This window comes from Macaca nemestrina, chromosome 3 (genome assembly GCF_043159975.1).
Source record: "Macaca nemestrina isolate mMacNem1 chromosome 3, mMacNem.hap1, whole genome shotgun sequence".
Taxonomy (NCBI): domain Eukaryota; kingdom Metazoa; phylum Chordata; class Mammalia; order Primates; family Cercopithecidae; genus Macaca; species Macaca nemestrina.
In genome coordinates, this window is record NC_092127.1 from 3151733 (window position 1) to 3161068 (window position 9336).

Below are 9336 nucleotides of genomic sequence, written 5' to 3' on the forward strand. Positions count from 1 at the left end.
GCGATTCTCACTGCGCTCTGCTACACTGGCTTTCCGCACGAGGGCAGCTCCAACAAGGAACCCAACCAGAGTTGAGGGAAATTCAAGTTTGGCAAGTTTTGTCTCCCTCAAACCCTCAAGGCCACAATCTCAAGGATCTGCTGCCTTCTAGGCTTTTCCACTCAATCTTAGAGGTGGAGAATTGATTTCAAAGACTTTAAATCCAGGAATAGGGTGAGAAGACAGAGGATGAGAAACAGAAACCGGAATGGGATATGCAGCCGGGATGGAGATGTTGAAATTAGGAGTTACTAAGCAAAGCTTTGTATGTAACATCTCACATACTTGATAAAGCAAAAACCAATCAATCAATCAGATTATTTCGATGGTCACTTCCCATTCTGCTATTCTCTAATTAGAATGGAAACATTTACTGTCGTCCAGTCAACATACAACTACCTTTTTAGTCACTAAAATCCATTACAGGTTAAAATTCGAGAAGTGCCGAAGAGGCAGTTGAATATGGAAAAGTCATTTGGCATCTTTTCAGTCAAGCATAGCACATATTACAGCTATCTTTAGAAGACGTAGGAGCTCTGAGGAAATTTGTTCGTATCACATTTAGGAACAATTAATCCCCAAAAGACAATGTGATACTTCAAACATTGCCAGTACAATCCTTCCAAAGACTGTCATTAAATCTTTACTATATACGGAGGGGAAAACTGCCTTGTGTGGAATTTCCCTTTATTCCGTTGAAATACTGAGAATTCCTATTTGATCCAGTCTGAAGCCCTATTATACTCCAGTAGATCTTTGGGATGACTTCCAGGCCAAATCCATCCACTATACAGCATGTCAGTTATCTTCACTTCACTGCACGCTGGAAAAACGTGTGCAGAATCTCGGGTGAACTGCTGTAACAGGATTTGTAACATTTGTGATGTGGATGACATTTTAAAGTGGCTTTACGGACAAAGTATCCTGGGGAATTACTGTGAAGCCAAATAATGAGAAAGACACACAAATCTATAATCAATAAATCTGATGTAAAATTACACTGAAGAATGCAAAATTAAAATAATAACATGCTAAATTGTTTCTTAATTGTATATGGAAAACATTCCCATCAGTAAATTAGAATACTTTTACAGGCAATTGTAAGCAGAAGTCTTGAGATGTCAGGGTTATGCTTCTGGATGTTAAACACCCTCTTGCAATCTAAACAGCAACTTATTAAAGAACTTAAGAGAAAAAGTTCCTTAATAGATGATGTTAAGTAATGTTTCACTTTTTCTCCTCAGAATTCCTATGGTTAGCTGACACAGGTGCAGAGAAAGCCGATCTTACTTTCTGATTACTTTTTTAGTTTCCAGCCACTCTATTTACATTTTAAAAAGTAAGGGAAAGTTGTCAATTTTTCATCAATTCAGATGAAAACTCCTTTTTCTTAAAGTAGTTCTCCATTTCAGAAGAAACACAGTCTGATACTAGAATTATTCATTTTCTTATTTCTGCATTTCTATTTTCAAATGCAAATGAGGCCTGTCTTTTTTTCTATCTTACAATATAACTTGACAATGAAAACTATAGAACTTCCTACATGTTTAGCATATTAAATATATATTTAACATAGAAAGCATATGACACATATTAAGCACAGGTTTTTTTATATTTTACACTATTATTCCAATTTTAAGTTAGGTGCAAACGATCTTGAATCTTTTGGTATTGTGGATCTTTGTGATCTCTCTCTCGAAGTAAATCGTTATCCTAACAGAATAGTTCTACTCTTCTCTAAAGATCTCACACTGAAATTGAATCAACAAAATCTATCACAAGTTTGTAGATGCTTGACCACAATAGCCTCTAGAGTATTCTTCCAAAGAAGACCTACAGATATTTCCCCAGTGACTCATTTTCCCAAGAAGGTAAAATCTATCTTACTGACTCCCTGCAAATATAATTTGAAGAAAAGAACCTCTACTGATTTAACCATTATGTTACTAAAATAACCGAGTTAGCAGTTAAAGAAATAGAAACCCTTTAGCTAAATTAATGTATTTAGCAATATATTAATGGTTTTTATTATATTTCCGGACTCTGGATAGCTCAGTGCAGTTGATGAAACAGTATTTCCTTTAGTAGATCAACGCTTCCATGGTCATATCTTGTCACAAGAAGGAAATACTGAAGGATATGATTGCCCGTCTCTGTTCCTCATGCTATCAAAATCCAAGAAATGAGATCATTTTAACAATTATCAGCCCATACAATAGCCCACTAAATCAGCAACTTCAACCTAATAATTTTGAAATGAAATGTGACCTAATCTCAAACGAGTTCTGCTTTATTGAGATCCTTTCATCCTATCATCAATATATGATCCAAAGGGCTTCCTTTAAAGATCATGAATTAAAGTTGCATTATTCCCACCCTGAGGCACACTAAAGTGAACTCCCAAAAATAAATGACTGATATATGATCCAAGCTCAAACTATTCACTGCAGTTCCGAAGCTGTGAGTCCTAATTCATGAAGAGACATTAAGTGAAATGATATAAATACCATGAGATAATATTCTGGAGGGCATCAACAGAATAACTTGCTTATTAATTCAATATAATTAAATTAGAATGCCATTTAATGAATGAAAAATAAAATACGAGCTCAAGAAAATTAAAAGAGAAGGAAAGATAAGGGTCACAACAAATGATTCTTGAACAATTGTTACCAACACACCAAGGGTTCAGTCTTGGTCCTGCGCTCGCTGCACAGAAAGCCAATCACTGAGACAATGACTATTGCCAAGGGAGAAGGCTTTAATTGGGTGCTGCAACTGAGGAGATGCCGCAGTCTCAAATCCATATCCCTGACTGACTAAAACCAGGGCTTTATATAGCAGCCAAGAAATGTGACAATGTGTAAGAAATCAGGAACTCGAGAGGGGCAAGGAAGCGATCCTGGTGAATGAGGGGTCCCGCATCTGGTGTGGTGATCTGGGTTCAGTTCTTTGATGCTTTTTGTGAGAGGCTTGAAGGTAGTATCCTGAGGAAGGAACTCAGATAAAACAAATAACAGTTTCAAACTTCAACAGCAGAAGGTTCCATTCCTATGTTTGTCCAAAAGCACTGTCTATAGGACTTTTGGGTTGCCTTCACAATGAATAGGTTACATGGGACATATCTCCACGCTGAAAATTGGGAGGACGTGCTCTCCATCCTAGTGATGCCCTCAGAGCAACATGGACATCACATCACTGATTTTTTTTTTGGAAAGGATGAAATAATGTTTTTATTTACACAGGACAGATCTTCTATGCAGAAAAAATAGAATTTATAAGAAATCATTTAAAAATTAAAAGAATAGGATTTATTTCAAAAAACAAACTAATACATGAATTTTGCAAGGCCACAGGATATGTGGTCAATATTTAAAAATCTATTATATTTTTATATGCTATGAATGAAAATAGGAAATAGCATACAAAGTATAAATTACATATGGTTAAATTTAACAAAATAGGTACAATACCTGTACACTGAAAACTACAAATCTTGCTGAGAGAAATTAAAGAAAACCTGGATAAATGGGAAGATATACCATATTCACCAGTTGGAAAACCTCAATATTGTTAAGGTAAATAGGTGAACGACAGTAACAATGCAATTGCAATACATTCCCAGCAAGTCCTTTAAAAATAGTAATAATAATAATAATAAATGTTTCATACACTTGAATTTTATTTTATTTATTTATTTATAACTTTTATTTTAGGCTCAGGGGTATATGTTCAAGTTTGTTACATAGGTAAACTCATATCATGGGGGTTTGTTGCACAGATTATTTCATCACCCAGGTACTAAGCCCACTACCCACAGTTGTTTTTTCTGATCCTTTCCCTCCTCCCAATTCTGACCCTCAGGTAAGTCCCAGTGTGTGTTGTTCCCCTCTTGGTGTACATGTGTTCTCACTATTTAGCTCCCATTTATAAGTGAGAACATGCAGTATTTGGTTTTCTGTTCCTGCATTAGTTTGCTAAGGATAATGGCCTCCAGCTCCATCCATGTTTCTGCAAAGGACATGATCTTGTTCTTTTCTATGACTGCATTGTATTCCGTGGGGTATATGTACCACATTTTCTTCATCCACTCTACCATAGATGGGCATTTACATCGATTCCACATCTTTGGTATTGTGAATAGTGCTGCAATGGACATATGCATGCATGTGTCTTTATGACAGAACAATATATATTCGTTTGGGTGCATACCCAGTAATGAGATTGCTGGGTTGAATGGCAGTTCTATTTTAGCTCTTTGAGAAATTATCACACTGCTTTCCACCATGGTTGAACTAATTCACACTCCCCTTAACAATGCATAAGTGTTCCCTTTTCTCCACGATCTTGGCAGCATCTGTTACTGAAGTCTCCAAAAGCAATTGCAACAAAACAAAAAACTGACAAATGGGAGAAAATATTTGCAAACTATGCATCTGACAAAGGTCTTGTATCCAGAATCTATAAGGAACCTAAATAAATTTACAAGAATAAAAACAAACAATCGCATTAAAAAGTGGACAAAGGACATGAACAGACACTTTTCAAAAGAAGAAATACATGCAGCTACAGGCATATGAAAAAAAAGCTCAACATTACTGATCATTAGAGAAATGCAAATCAAAACCACAATAAGATACCACCATCTCGCACCACTCAGAATAACTATTGTATCACTTAATTTTTATCTGCCAAAAAATTCAAACAAACAGAAGTCATTTTATTTAGTTAAGCTCATGTTTATTCTCTGTGGATTTTTAAAATGTATTACATAATTTAAACAAGGTCTGTCCTGGTACTCTCGCCTCTCATTCTCACTGTACATTTGCCATTCGCTAATACATCCCATTGTTACATATTTTTGGAGGAAGACTCTCTTAATTATGTTCTAAATTCTAATACCAGTGTTGTTAGAATAACAGGAGTAATTACTAAACAGTATCTTTTAGGAGAAACCATTAAACAGTATCTTTTAGGAATGTATTATTTTACTAGCATTTGTGGCTTTTTCCTTCTTCTTCTTCTTTTTTTTTTTCTTTTTTTTTGAGACAGAGTCTCACTCTGTCACCCAGGCTGACAGCCCTATCTTGACTCACAGCAACCTCCACCTCCTGGGTTCAAACGATTCTTGTGCTCCAGCCTCCTGAGTAGCTAGGATTACAGGCATGCACTTTTAGTAGAGATGGGATTTCATCATGTTGGTCAGGCTGGTCTCAAACTCCTGACCTCAGGTGATCTGCCCACCTAGGCCTCCTTAAGTGCTGGGATTACAAGTGAGAGCCACCTCGCCCAGTCATTTGTGGCTATTTTAAAGTATGTACAAAGCACAATATGCTCCTATATTCAAAACTTGGCAAATATCATGTGTATATTTTCTTTTTCTTTTTTATTTTTATTTTTATTTTTTTTGAGACAGAGTCTCGCTCTGTTGCCGAGGCTGGAGTGCAATGGTGCAATCTCGGCTCACTGCAATCTCTGCCTCCCAGGTTCATGCCATTCTCCTGCCTCAGCCTCCCGAGTAGCTGGGACTACAGGTGCCCGCCACCATGCCTGGCTAATTTTTCGTATTTTTGGTCGAGACAGGGTTTCACTGTGTTAGACAGGATGGTCTCGATTTCCTGACCTCGTGATCCACCCATGTAGGCCTCCCAAAGTATTGGGATTACAAGCATGAGTCACCACGCTTGGCCCATGTGTATATTTTCAACATTATCTTATAGGCACCAATTGGTATTAAAGTGACCTAACTTTCAGTATCCTTGCATTTTAGGTTCTGTTTTTAATGCAAATCTGTTTTGCTTTCAGCTTGTCAAGTCTCCTTTTTGTATGAGAGACAATGAATACATATATATCTATATTTCATCATTAATATATTATTTAAGAATAGAATGAAGAGAAAAGTACAAATATTGAAAAACAGAGGCAAAATTTATTATTTTCAGACATTATTTCACTATTTTTCTAGATACTCAATCCAAGAAAATAAATTTTTATAAAATGGCACAAGAGTTCAAAGTGGTCAGGTTCAGTATCATCATATAAAAATAAATAATTTTCTAACCATTTACTAACCATCTAACCATCAATTAGAATGAAATTGAGAAAAAAAAACGCACTCAAAATAGCACCAAAAAACAAAAAATGAGAAATAATCCTAATGAGTAAAAGGTTCTATTTAAAAGGGCTATAAATTTTGTTTCACATATCTTTAAAAAAGTGAAAAATAGAAATGGGTAAAAATATTTTGGTTGAGAAACTTCAATGTCATAGGAAATTCAATTCTCCCAATTTAAGTTATAAGTTCTATGCAATCTTTAACTTTATAAAGAATTTTTATCAGCAGCTTGACAGATTATTCTTGGTTCATCCAGAAGAGAAAAAAAATAAATATAGTGGAAAAAATGTTGAAAATAAGCACCGTGAGTGAGGACATACACCCACCACATATCCACATAAATCTCTAAGAATTAAACAATAGATCGATAGCCCTGTGTAGACAGACCAAAAATAAATCCAGGTGTGTATGTTGATTTAAATTATAATAAAGGTGGCAAATGTATAGGAAAAAGTCTAGACCAACTGAATAAATTATAATGAGGTGAGTAACTGTTAATGTGGGAATAAAAGGAACAAATATCTTAATTCACACCATACTCAAAAAAAAAGTCAAGGTGTTTTAAAAGTTCAATGTTACACTGAAAAACTCAAAACAGTGTAAGAATAAAAAAGACAGAAATGTATATATTTATACTATTGAAATGCAGAAGGGCTTCTAAAATAATAACCAAAGAATATAAATCATACAAAGGACATGATCTTATTCTTTGACCACAAAAAACTAACAAATTGTTCAATAAAAGATGTCCATTGACAGACAAATGGATAAAGAAAATGTGGTGTATAATACAATGGAATATTACTCAGCCTTCTAAAACAACAAAATCTTGCATGTGTGAAAACTTGGATGTACCCAAAAGACATAACGTTAAAATAAGCCAGTTACAGAAGGACAAATATTGCATGATTCTACTTATATGAGGGATGTAAAATACTCAAACGTAAAGAATCAAAGAATACAATAGTCATTCCCAGAAACTCAGGAGTAGGGGAAATGTGGAGTTGTTGTTCAATTGGTATAAAGTTTTAGTTATGCTAGTTGAATAAATTCTAGAGATCTATTTTACAACATATTGCCTATAGTTAGCAAAATGATGTGGTGCATTCCAAAATTTGTTAAAAGTTCTCATGTTAAGTGTTCTTACTACAATAATGAGGGGAGAGGACACAAGGAAACATTAGAAGGTGTTGGTGTCTGATACGGTTTGGCTGTGTCCCCACCCAAATCTCATCTCAAATTCCTATGTGTTGTGGGAGAGACCCAGTGGGAGGCAACTGAATCATGGGGGCAGGTCTTTCCCAAGCTGTTCTCAGCATAGTGAATAAGTCTCACAACCTCTGATGATTTTACAAGGAGGAGTTTCCCTGCACAAGCTCTCGTTTTTTGTCTCTTGCCATCCACATAAGATGTGACTTCTCCTTGCCTTCTGCTATGATTGTGAGGCCTCCCCAGCCCTGGGGAACTATAAGTCCGTTAAACCTCTTTCTTTTGTAAATTGACCAGTCTCAGGTATGTCTTTATCAGCAGTGTGAAAACGGACTAATGCAGTAAACTGGTACCAGTAGAGTGGGGTGCTACTGCAAAGATAGCCAACCATGTGGAAGCGACTTTGCAACTGGGTAACAGGCAGAGGTTGGAACAGCTCGGAGGGGTCAGAAGAAGAAAGGAAACTGTGAGAAAGTTTGGGACTCCCTAGAGACTTGGTGAATGGCTTTGACTAAAAGGCTGATAATGATATGGACAATGAAATCCAGGCTGAGGTGGTCTCAGATGGAGATGAGGAACTTGTTGGGAACTGGAGCAAAGGTGACTCTTGTTATATTTTAGCAAAGAGACCGGCAGCATTTGCCCCTGCCCTAGAGATTTGTGGAACTTTGAACTTGAGAGAGATGATTTAGGGTATCTGGCAGAAGAAATTTCCAAGCAACAAAGCATTTAAGAGGTGACTTGTGTGCTGTTATAGGCATTCAGTTTTAAAAGGGGAAAAGGGCATAAAAGTTTGGAAAATTTGCAGCCTGATAATGTGATAGAAAAGAAAATCCCCATTTTCTGAGGAGAAATTCAAGCTAGCTGCATAAATTTGCATAAGTAACAAGGAGCCGAATGTTAATCCCCAAGACTCTGGGGAAAATATCTCCAGGGCATGTTAGAGATCTTTGAAGCAGTCCCTCCCATCGCAGGACCAGAGGTTTAGGAGGAAGAAATGGTTTCATGGGCCAGGGCTGGGGTCCCTCTGCTGTGTGCAGTCTACGGACTTGGTGCCCTGAATTCCAGCCACTCCAGCCATGACTAGAAAGAGCCAAGGTACAGCTCAAGCTGTTGCTTCAGAAGGTGGAAGCCCAAGCCTTGGCAGCTTCCACATGGTGTTGAGCCTGCAAGTTCACAGAAGTCAAGGAATGAGGTTTGGGAACCTCTGTCTAGATTTCAGAAAACGTATGGAAATGCCTGAATGTCCAGGCAGAAGTTTGCTGCAGGGGCGGGGTCCTCATGGAGAACCTCTGCTAAAGCAGTGAAGAAGGGAAATGTGCGGTTGAAGCCCCCACATAGTCCCTACTGGGGTACTGACTAGTGGAGCTGTGAAAAAAGGATCACTGTTCGCTCACACCTGTAATCACAGCACTTTGGGAGGCCAAGGCAGGCAGATCAGCTGAGGTCAGGAGTTTGAGACCAGCCTGCCCAACATGGCAAAACCCTGTATCTACTAAAAATACAAAAAAATTAGCCAAGCATGGTGGCAGGTGCCTGTAATCCCAGCTATTCAGGAGGCTGAGGCAGGAGGATCGCTTGAACCCAGGAGGTGGAGGTTGTGCTGAGCCAAAATCACAGCACTGCACTCCAGCCTGGGTGACGAGAGTGAAACTCCATGTCAAAAAAGGAAAGGAAGGGAAGCGGAGGGGAGGGGAGAGGAGGGGAGGGAAGGGAAGGGGAGGGAAGGGGAGGGAAGGGAAGGGAGAAAGAGAGAGACAGAAGAAGAGAGAAAGAAAAAAAAAAGAAAAGAAAAGAAAAAAGAAAAGAAAAGAAAAAAGGGCCACGGTTTTCCAGACCTAAGAAGGGCAGATCCACCAACAGCTTGCACCATGCCCCTGGAAAAGCCACGGACAATACCAGCCTGTGAAAGCAGTCAGGAGAGGGAAGGCCATAGGAATGCACCTCTTGCATCAGCATGACCTGGATGTGAG